The sequence below is a fragment of the Lytechinus variegatus genome, chromosome 8 (genome assembly GCF_018143015.1).
Source record: "Lytechinus variegatus isolate NC3 chromosome 8, Lvar_3.0, whole genome shotgun sequence".
Lineage (NCBI taxonomy): Eukaryota > Metazoa > Echinodermata > Echinoidea > Temnopleuroida > Toxopneustidae > Lytechinus > Lytechinus variegatus.
This window is the reverse complement of record NC_054747.1, coordinates 22963570-22976091: the sequence shown is the minus strand read 5'-3', so window position 1 is coordinate 22976091 and position 12522 is coordinate 22963570.

The following is a 12522-nucleotide window of genomic DNA, read 5'->3' as shown; positions in this document are numbered from 1 at the left end:
GATTCTCCCCCTCTTTTTCTTTTTTCTCTTCCCACATTACGTTTCTTTCTCTCGTACACATCTTCCCAATATCACCTCTCTCCATTTCTCCCGTCATTCTTGATTTACTTTCTCTTCCTTCCCCCTTCCCACAGGAATAATAACAGAAACAATACCAACAAAATACGCCAGGATCTTGTAACATCAAAGATAAAAAATATATGATTTTCTGCCTAACTTTAACAGTTACAATCATATCAATCGCATTTCTTTATGTTACCCCCCCCCGCTATAAGATCATGGAATGGGGGGGGGGGTAGTGAAATATATTGGTATGGAACAAGCTAGCAACTAATATGCATATAATGAGGACAGTTGTTTAGTCCCATCTGTTTATACCATTTGCTGGATTGAATGGTGGTCCCGCGCTGCTGATTAAACACCAATCATCAACTCCCTCAAATACCACTACACATCTATGTGAAAAAAGAAACACACACGATTTCTTATGTTTAACAATGAACTGAATTCTATGCGAGGTATGTTTTATAGGACAAACACCCCGGCTGGAAATCAAGAAGTGTGTTTAAAGTGCGGAACACAATGCGAAATGATCTTCAGAACATCTTAACACTGAAATTCACAACCCATCAATCAATTTTGATTTTACTTGCAAATCATGGCAGTAGTATAATTTCCACGTTCAATATATTTTTTTTGATGAGCATTATGTATTTGTTTTCCTTGACAATCAATTTAATTGAATTGAAATGAGTCTGATACTTACATATTTTACTATGTGAACGCGACTCTATAAATGTGACCACGATATTGGATTTTCTTGTTAAAAGTGAGTATGTTAACAGTGGGGATCATATGTTTCCCAAATGAATTCACTTTCACCCGAACACAAGAAAATATATTCTAAGTTACCGTATCGATTTGAACTAAGGAATAACAGTTCCTGTAGGGATAAGGTGATCTCTATAACATCACAAGGTCAATGTTTTCTGAATAATTCCCGGAGTAGCAAAACTAATTTTCTAAGCTCCAATACATTCCCTATTCAACATCTGAATGCAATGTTGTGTCGGATTGAGGCTATGCCAGAGGAAGGCTTCATCGACGCACCTGCACGCTTCGCTACTCTTTCCCTTATACCAAATTCAATTTAGTTTGCAAGCTAGGGGACACGGTAAGCTCTGGTTAGAGTTCCTGGTCGTAGTCCCTTGAGGTAAATGTATTCAAGATGACATCAAAGACTACAGCATGAATGCAGATACTATACCCAGCCGACGTTTAAGTGGAAAAAACCCTCTTATTTGTGATGGACCTTCTTGACTTTGTAAAACTAACACCCAAATTATGAAATAAATGGAAAATAGACAAAATCATTGGAACAGAATGGTGACGTGATCTGGGCCCCGTCTTACAAAAAGTTACGATTGATCCGATCCGATTTTAACTCTGTGGAAAGCCATCAGTGTCATATTTTTTTCTACAGGAAATTTGCAAAATGTCCTTTGTAAACAAAGGAAAACACCCCAAATTGTCAAGAAATCAATGAATTTATGGATATGGATTCATATCTAGATTTTCTTTGGAACAAACATGCATTTCATATGTTGACGTTAATGGCCGTCCATAGTTGAAATTGATCGGATCAATCGCAACCCTTTGTAAGACAGAGCCCTGGTGATTGACGTTATGGTAAGTACAGAATGATGAAGTAAATAACAGGTTTGGTGACGGGTAGGAAGAAAGTTGTAAAAAAATCTATGTTATAAGAATAATACTGGAAGAATAAGTGGTAAAAAGGGCAGTAAAATGGTGTAGTAAGAAGGATAATGAAATATAACCCTAATGGAAAGAACTCAATTTCCCATTGTGCCACAGTGTGTTCACAGTGTAGAACATAATGTAAAATCACTTTCGCCAATGTCCTTTTTGAGCAATTCAACATTTTCACTCAGATATTCTCACAGTCGACCATGTGAACACGCTGTGAACAGTCACGCTGTCGCGGTGTTAAGAGTGTGAATAATATTTTCACAAAGTCCACTATGTTAACACACTGTGATCACAATGTGTGTCAATGTTCTTTCCAGCAGGGAATTGATGACTTGGAAGGAAAAAGAGAATGGTGTGGTAATGAAAATGGGAGGTAAAGGATGGTGTGGCAAGAATGATGTGGAAAGAAGTATAGTGGGGTAATAAGAATGAAGTAATATAAGAAAGATGGCGTTAGAAGAAGAATGGCCTGGCATAAGAAGGACGGTGTGGTAATAAAATGGTGTGATAACAGTATGGCGTGGTAAGACAGATAGTGTGGTAAGAAGGATGGTGTGGTAAGAAGGATTGTGTGGTAAGAAGGATGGTGTTTGTAAGAAGGATGGACTGGTATAAGATTGACGGTGTGGTGATAAAAATGGTGTGATAACAGTATGGTGTGGTAAGAAGGGTGGTGTGGTAAGACGGATTTTGTCAAGACTGATGATGTGGTAAGAATGATGGTGTGGTAAGAAGAATGATGGTGTGGTAAGATGGATGGTATGGTAAGAAGGATGGTGTGGCAAGAAGAATGAAGTGATAAGACGGATGGTAAGAAGAATGGTTTGGTAAGACGAATAGTATTATAAGAAGGATGATGTGGTAAAAAGGATTCTGTGGTAGGAAAAATGGTGTGGTAAGAAGGATGGTGTGGCAAGAAGAATGATGTGGTAACAAATATTTTGCTGTAAAATGGATAGTGTGGGAGGACGGTAAGAAGAATGGTGTCCTCAGAATGATGGTGTGGGAAGAAGGACTGTGTCGTTAGAAGATATTATGGTAAGAAAAGTGATGTGGTAATGAAAATGGGTGGTAAAAAGATGGCGTGATGAGAATGGTGTAGAAAGAAGCATGGTCCCGTAACAACAATGAAGTAATAAGAATGATGGCGGAGAAGAATGATGGACTGGTATAAAAAGGACCTTGTGGTAATAAAAATAGTGTGATAAAAGAAAGGTGTGGTAAGAAGAATGGTGTGGTAAGACGGGTAGTGTCTTAAGAAGGGTGGTGTAGTAGGACGGATGGTGTGGTAAGATGGATTGAGTGATAAGAATGGTGTGGTAAGACGGATGGTGTGGTAAGACAGAGAGTGTGGTAAGAGGGACAGTGTGATAAGAAGAATGGTGAGTAAACAGGAAGGAATATTAGAACGAGATATATGGGAAGAAGAAGAAGAGTGTGATAAAACGGATGAAGTGGTAAGAAATATATTGAGATGTAAAATAGACGTTATGGCAAGAATAATTTTGTGATAATGAAATTGTATTCAAGATTTGTATTTATGTTTATTCCTATGTCATGGGGTGATGCTCAATGCTTTGATGTGTATATTCTAAAAGGGTCCCGTGCGAGATCAAATTGTTGTTGTATGAGCTTCCCAGATTAATAAATAAATTAAAAAAACATAAAAACTCCGAAAGAGACGACATAATTCAACAACATGGAGTAAGGTGCTTTAAAAAAGTCAACAATAAAAATGCGTTGCTATTTACACTTAATACGGAATGTGATTCAATCGGAGTATATTGTGGCAGCGATATTAGTAAGTAGGGATATTTGTTTAGAAATGTGTTTGTGTGTGTGTGTGTGTTTTTTTTGGGGGGGGGTGACAGTCTCTTTCACACATTTTTGCATAAATTACGATTTGCGACAGTGACTTATAAGAATATATCATGCGCGTAAGTTCAGTTTTATCAACTTACCACACGCCCTTTGTTTTTCATATGCTTTTCTGTGGAAAACAAGTGAGATGGCAGGGGGGGGGGGGGGGTGGAAGTAAGAAAAATAGTAATTTAGGTAGACTCGACGAGATTCGCATCCCTCCAGGTCTTGATTGGAAGTTGAGTAAATCAGCCAATATACTGTATGGAGGTGGACAGGTTCCTCTGGTCCCCGTGTCTCTTTTCATTGTACCCACATATAGACTTTCCTGTAAGGTATGCGACCTTTCCCTCTACACCTCCGATTGCTGTAGGCCCCGTTAAATCACCAATATCCGTATTTCGTGGCTATTGTCAATGAACTCTACCCATCGAAATTCGATCAAATTGGAGTTAAAACGAGGCGAAGATATCATCCATCTATATCAGTGCTAATAAATAATGTTGATTGGAGTTGAGCTAGTGGTTTGGGCTGCTGTTTTTATCACATCTCAGTAGCGTTCACATTCGATTTTATGTCTCTACCTCGCCATGCTCCACGTGCGTTCACACGTCTTCTACCTCACGTAAAAAAAATACAAGGAAATAGATGGAAATACGTTCTTCACTTCTTCATCTTCTGACAGAATTTGAAAGCAGTATATTTTTGTTTCACAACTTTTTACAAACCTACTGACTTGCGAGTGTTGGTTCGGGTCGTGTGGTCTAGTGGTTAGAGCATTTACGACTCGTGGTTGGAGGTTGTAAATTCAACTCTCCGCTCTGCCATTGCGTCCACTTTGATAACACAGACCCGAGAGTAATTTTTCGTTGGAGAGATCAGCCACTAAGCCGTAAAATGTTTCTTATGTAACTGGTTATACCAGCCTGGCATACCAGCAGGTAGCTGTCCTGGCCTACGGCAGTTACCATAATAGAAACAGAATAAAAATACTAGTAATAATAGGCCTACTCCAATTTTCTAATTGTCAATAGAACTCACGTCCATTGGTCCACTTCAGACTGTCGAGGAAGATGTTGAAAAAGGCCACTTTCGAGCGATGCTACTCTTTGATGTTTTTCTTCTTTTAGTGAGGAGAGGTTTATGCTATTCATTATGAAAGGTCCTTGATTTGGACCCAAAATTGGAAAAAGATTATCGTTACCAATTGGACATCATCGAATGAAATAACGGCTATAAAAGATTTGTGATCGCATCTCAACGAGTGGTAGAGGGTGTGTGTACTTTAAACAAGTAAGAGATGAGCTTTCGCACCCGTCTGTTTTTCCACCAGTCTCAGTCCCCCCACCACCACTCTTTTCTCGCCTTCCAACCAGTGTTTGTACACCAAATCACGTGACACTTATCGCAATCAGACCTGTCATTAGACGATGTCGTAGCTCGTAAAAGAAGAGATCAAATTCAATTCTTTTCGAGCAGTTTTCTTTCGTTCAATATTTGTTCGCGTCGTTGAGTTGACTGCGCTTGGCGGGATACCCCTCTTCGTCTTCTCCCCCACCCTCTTACCTTATCTACCTATTTCTCTTCCTGTTTTCCGATTTCTCCCCTCGTCTTCCCATTTCTCTTTTACCTCCATTCTTTTCCCTCTTCCATGTCTGCCCCTCTACCAGAGTGCCTCTCTTTGAGTGCCTCTCTTTCTCTTCCACATGTTTATTCCAGCCCAACAATGACTTATCTCTTTATTTCACATCTCCGTATTGCCATCACATTCACTTTATCTTTATGAATGCATGCACCCATCTGTGTAGCTCTTTCACTGCCTCTGTCCTTGTGTCCATGTCTTCCCTTGTCTGTCTGTCTGCCATCTGTGTTTTTGATTGGCTGGCTCTTATTCTCTCTCCATCTCTCTCTCTCGATCTGTCTTTCCCTTCTCCTTCGTCCTCTCTACTATCTATCTATCTATCTATCTATATATTTATTTATTTATCATTTTGTACCATCATCTGCCATATAAAATGTCACATTTACACAATTAATTACACATGACACATTTTGTGACAGAGGTAAAGAAGTGAGTTTGTAATTGACGTTACGTTTCCTGATTTTACCGCTTTTTTTTAAGATACATTATTTTCATTAACATTTTTTTTATACGAAATGCATACAAAATTCATACGAAATACACCAGACGGCGGCCTGTATTGTTTCCAGAAGAAGAAGAAGATCATGACTACATAAAACACCCCAAAATGCCGGATGAAGAGGGAGGGTGGACTGTTGTCTTTTCCACACGCATGGCATGTATATAAGGGGGAGGGAGAATGTGAGGTACTTAAAGCACGAAGTGTTTAAAGCCCGAAACCTTTGGTAGGTTATTGAATTATGATGTCATTAAATGACTTAGAAATTGAATTCCCGGTACGCATTACTGTCCTTTACACACGATGCTCTACGATGTCGGTTGGGATACTGATAGGACGGTATATACTCTTCTCATTACCTACATGCCATAACGAGCTGCAAAATGTAATGAATATCATTGTAATACAATGCTTTTTTTAGTTCAATTTATTTTCTCAGCAAAATAATGACATATACATGGCGTAATTTCCTTCAGGAAGAAACTGATCCACAGTGTGCTGCACTCAACCCAGATGAGGCAAATGGGTACCGGTAGGAAGTAATTCCTTAAAAAGCTGTGTGCGCTATGAACGCCTAGCTTAGCCGGTTAATATAGGAGCGTCTTGAGCACCTAACAAGGTGGATATGTGCGCAATATAAATACCCTATATTATTATTATTATTATACAATATGTACAGGAATGACAAATAATACAGACAAGTTTATGAAAACTTGTGAGTAGTAGTTCCCAGCACATTGAATGATAATAACATTGAATGAAAAAATGCACACACAGCATCAACAAACACCAGCACACACACAGGCAGGGTGGTAAATGTATGACTGTATGAGATTTTGGCAGGGAGAAAGGAAACAAGTTATTTTGCAAATTCATTTATATAGGCCTACATTCTTTTTAGCTTAGATTTAAATGATGTCATTGTTGTTTGGTACTTAATTCCACCGGGAAGATTATTAGAACATTTTAAGTAAAATGGTAAAACAAAGAGTCTTGTTACTAATACTTTTAGTGTCTGAGAGTATGCACGAAATGTATAAGGGCGGTTGCTGCGTGTGCATCGATGTGGGTTCGCTTTGGTATGGGTGTGCGTTCGTGCGTTTTCTACGCCATAATCTGCAGTGCTGTAATGTGCAAACATTGTCTATGTATGCAAAATTCAAGTATAAGCGAGGACAAATTTTGACCTTTTTAAACTGACAATCTTATTTTATAATATACATTATTTTCACATGAAAGTCAACAAGTACATACAATATAGTTCACAGTCGGTATTCATGTCCTTATCATCATTTTTTGGTCGTGAAAATTTTAAGGCTCAAAGACCCCCAAGCCCCCATCCATACGCCAGTGATAATCTATATTTTCTTGTGCCCCTACCCCCTCTCTTGAGTCGGAGTTTGAAAAGTCAATATCCGTGTTTTTGCAAAAAAAAGAAAGAAAAAAAGGAGAAATAAATGTTTTATTATAAGGCGATAAAAAGCCAATTTTTTGTTGATGTAAAGGCATGTCATTGATTCTTTATAAAATATTGTATGATTCCATGATTATTAGAAGCAATAGTTTCTGTCCCCATTCTAACCATGCCTGATATGAAGAACAAGAATATTCCTTCCCTCTTTAATCAATTCCAACTCTCACCCTTTATTCTCTCTTATATCTTTCTGAAGAGGCATTTGCCCTTAACCGTATTCTATCTATAAGAGAACGTCAACATTATCCGGCCTTCCTGCCACTGAAATTCTATTTTCTCCAACGAAAATTCACTAAGTCAATCTGTTTTGCAGCACACGAACGTATATGCGATGCTCAAGGCCTATGCTGATTTTTCAGCTGTTATGCCAAGAGTCTACCCCAGAGTTACGGCATGCTGATATAAGAGTGTGCCGCTGGCTTGGTCGGGCGGTTAATTTGACTGGTGCTATTTGAATCCCACTCTTAACGAAATCAAACCCAAAACTCATGGAAATCAATGAAACAACGAACCAAGCCTCCCTCTCTTAAAGGAATCCACATAGCTACACCTATCCTACTTTCTTTTAAGCATTTCTTTTTCAATAAGTTACTTTGATTCAATCAATAATTTAATGATCCTTTTCCATCCTACATGCCGGAAAAATATCACAAGTTAGATAATTTGTGTTAGAAGATATTTGTTTAACGTGTCAGAAACTCTTCACTTACTTTCTAATTTCATTGTTTTAATCTTTACCTTGAAAGTGCTATTTCATTTCATTAAAACGTAAGAGACAGGCTTATTATTATGAGCTATATAAGGACTGAATTTCATTATTGTTATTATTGTCGTCAATATCATTTTTTTCTTTCAATCTTTATTGATCAAAAAATAAATCACAGTACAAATCAAACAAATCAACAAGTCAATATCATCATTATTATTACTATTATTATTATTTATATCATCATCATCATTATCATCATCATTCATCATTACTATCATTGTTAATCTAGTCTACAATATTTCTTTGTTTTACCATGCTGGGGGAAGTTTTGTTATAATAGAAGTAATTCAAGCAGGAAATCTAGTTAATTCAATATCATTTTTAGTTAAAATGATAATGTTGACGGATCGACTGCTATTGTACTTGGGATTAGATACCCCCCTTAAGTACCTTTAAAGACAAATATTACGAAAATCTTCCCAGAAACATTTTATAAGAGGAAATCTTCAGTTTGTATACAGAACCTGGTTAAACCTGATTTGTCATATATTTTATTCATCAAAACAATATGTTTTACTTTCTACCATCCTATGAAAAATATCAGTTCCCAAGATACATGATAAAGAGTGATTATTCCCTTCCAAAAGTTTATTTAGTATCACTATTATGATAAATGGACAAATGGTCGTGCTCTCTGTACTTACTATAGTATATCACAACAAGAAAATTACCGATTAAAAAGACATATTGGATTAAGAGAAGGAAACTTATTATAAGAGCTAGATAAAAGATACAAGCACGTAACTATGATGAAAATATATATTTTTAATCGAAAAGATTCCAAGATAAGCACTTTGATGCGTATTTACTTTTGATAAAACGGACATTAGGTAAATATGAATTCATTGAGAAAAACTAAAAGTTGGATTGCAAATCAACCGATAATCTTTGAATGGTCATAACGATTCGAAGAAATAGTGAATTGATTCTATTATATCGAGTGTTTCTTAAGATTCCCCTTTATCTAGCTAAAGGCACATTAAATCATCATCACTGTTGTTGTAAATATCAATGTTGTCATTCTCAAGTGTATTGTAGATAAGGAGTTTCGCTCAACGACGTTCGAATTATTCAAAAAACAGAGTAATTGCATTGTCAAATACATGTCATGACAAAGATCATCTACTTGGAAGAAGGTCATAATTGACAGTGCATTGTGACGCATACTCTGAATGGGGAGTCAAGTGCAGAGCTTAATAACCTATCTTTTAAATGACCAATAACTAATCACCTCTTTCAATCTATCGCAAGTGACGATAACGTCTAAATGAAATATGACTTATCGCCTGTCACTATCTGTCACAAGTGACGATAACGTCTGAATGAAATGTTACTGATCGAATGTTGCAATATATAACGGGTAACTGACCGAATGTTGCACTATATAACGGGTGGCGATAACGTCTGAATGAAATGTGACTGATCGAATGTTGCAATATATTATGGGTGGCGATGACGACTATAAATGATACTATCGGGCCTACTGATCGCCTGCTGCAATCTATCTCACGTGACGATAAAATCTGAATAAAATGTTACTGATAAGCTGTGGCAATCTATCGAAAGTGTCGATAAAGTCTGAATGATATGTTACTGTATCACCTTTTGAAAACTAAGTGGTGATAACATCTGGGGAGTGTTTCATCAACATTTTCATCCGACAAGTTGTCAGATCTGACATCTTTCTCTGATGTTGATTGGCTGAGAGGTACTGTTACTATGGTAACTGTCGGATGAAATGGGACTTGTCGGATAAAACATCCGACAAGTCCTTTCATGAAACGCCCCCCTGGATGACATGTTAGTGATAACCACTGGTTACATATACTTAAAATTTTGGGCAACATATTGTTCACATATTGGTTAAAAATTATCCAACTCTGGGTAGTTTGAAACCAATACTGCGTAGTTTTCACCCAAAGCACACATAATTAGTTTAAAACTAACCAGAATTGGATAAAGTTTTAACCAATTGTTGTGTGGACAGCATGTTGCCCAACATTTCTAAGAGTCTTCTGACAATCCTATCTGTCGCGTGTGGCGCTAACGTTTAAAAGCGACCCCAGTAATTTGAAATGTACATCGTGAAGCGAAAGTGGAGGTGGGGGGGGGGTATGTGTGTCTATGTGTGTCAGGTGTCAACGAATATAAAAAAAATCCGCATTTACTTCAGTGAACATCGAGGGTAACTAATCAATAATAAGTGTCAAGTGAAGAGAAATGGTATAATAAGGCATTAACACATTCAATATTATGAATAAACCCAAAGAATTCATCCCTGGAATATTTTGCACCTATCATGGTGGGAATATTCATTCCTCCTGCCTATTGAACCCCTTTGGAAAGTAAGGTGATCATATGAAGAGAGAGGTTTATGATTGAGAGAAGAAGGGTGCCTGGAGGGTGCTTAGCTCCGATCAGTAGGGGTATTATTTCATTCGAGAGCTAGCCGGATACAGCCGCCTCTGCCCTCGGGGTAGACATGGCCACTCTCCACAACAAATAGATATTAAATTCTGTCTAAATATGAAGAAGGCGAGGCTGGGTGAATGGCTGGGGTTGGTTTAGATGTGCCCTTTGAGGTGATGGGTCGAGAGAGGGTGAAATCATGAATAAGCACTCACAGATACAGCGAGCATACTGGACAAACTGAAAATACCTTATTCCAAACAATACATAAGATACAAATAAAGTATAATAATTATGACGATGATGGTGGTGATGATTATTATGATAATAACAGCACTTTTACTACTACTACTACTACTACTACTACTACTACTACTACTACTACTACTACTACTATTACTGTTTCTGCTGCTGCTACAACAACAACAACAACAACAACAACAACTACTACTACTACTAATGATAACAATAATATCGACAAATATAAAGGTTTTTTTTTATAATGTTTCATTAAGCTTCATTGAAAGTATTATAATAATTGTAATAAATCATATAATCGTAATACTATCGAAAATTAACATATTTGATAAAAACGCTGCATAATGTTGCATTACAGTGTATCTGACTAAATTATACATATCTTCAACAGATATGCTATGCCTAATGTTATCCCTTTAACATGATGATCCATGGATAAAATAATAAAAAAAAATCAAGACTTGCTGGGTTTTGTTTCGATATACTTTCACGTTACCATGAAGTGCCATCAGTCAAGTATCATTTTGAATAAGAACATTGGTCTTCAAATGATTTTACTTGAACACAATAATCTTAATTTTTAAGAAAAATGGTTATGATTGTGAAACTAATTGATGAATTTTTTTTCTTCATGAAATAGATACCTAAGTTGATTATATTAGGAGAGAAAGAGAGAGAGAGAGAGATGGAGAGATAGAAAGGGAGGGAGAGAGTGAGAGGAGATGGAGGCAGGGGGAGAGAGCGTTGCATAGCAGCAAGCTATGGGAAGGTAATTAAACGGGTGGGTAGTCGGGAAGCCTCAGGGGATTTTCTGCGGCAAGGCGGTTGAAATATCGATAGGATTTTTATAGCAAAGAAAGCTGAATTCATATGCGAGGAGCTGGGTTCATCTGTTTCACACCTTTTCAAACTCTCTATTGGAAGTAATTGCACTTTTATTATTAATGTCACATTCTTTGATATATACACTAACGATTTTCTTTCTTTCATTCTATCCCCCCTCTCTCTCTCTGTGCCACTTCCCAACACTTTTTTTTCTCTTTTTTTTGCATATGCCTCACAGCCATACTTCCATTGGCGGCGGAAGCCAACAAAAATTTTAGGAGGGGGACAACCAAAAATTTTTGACGAGCAACGGAAAAATAGGTTATCAACAAAAATTTGTAGGGCGGAAGTAGGAATCTAAATTGACAAGCAAGAAAAAAAAAGGTTATCAACACCAAATTTAGGGGGACCGTCCCCCTCCTCAAATTTGGGGGGGGGGGACACGTCCCCCGGCCCCCCGCTTCCGCCGCCTATGCATACTTCCAGCATTATTCTATCACCATGACCACCTCTCCTTCATTAATTATTAAACCTTCTATTTCAAATGCTCCAGGTGCAATATCCTTATGCTGTTTATTAAATAAACCATTATTGATAATGCTTTATCTGCCCTTGTTTTACTACGCGAACTTATCAGGTATTTTCTTAATTTGAGAAAAGAGTTTTTTGAAAAAACAATAATTACATGTAAAATTGCAAATTTCTTAAATAAATGCAAAACTGGTATTTCAATTTTAAAATTATTTATTTCATCTCTGTGTATAATTTAAAGGAACTGCCGGCTAGCTTATATACATGTAGTAAACCAACTTGTATGCAATGTATGAAGGTTGTTTGATATTTTTTTTTTGGATGAAGTATTAATGATTCAGTCTTCAAAGTTTGAAAGGAAATCATTTTATCCTAGAATAACCAGAATAAGTATCCGCTTTAATGTATATGAGGAAAGCAAAAAAAGTACTTGTATAATGTATTAATTCATTTCATATCTTACTAAGATAGAGCGTGTCCAAAAA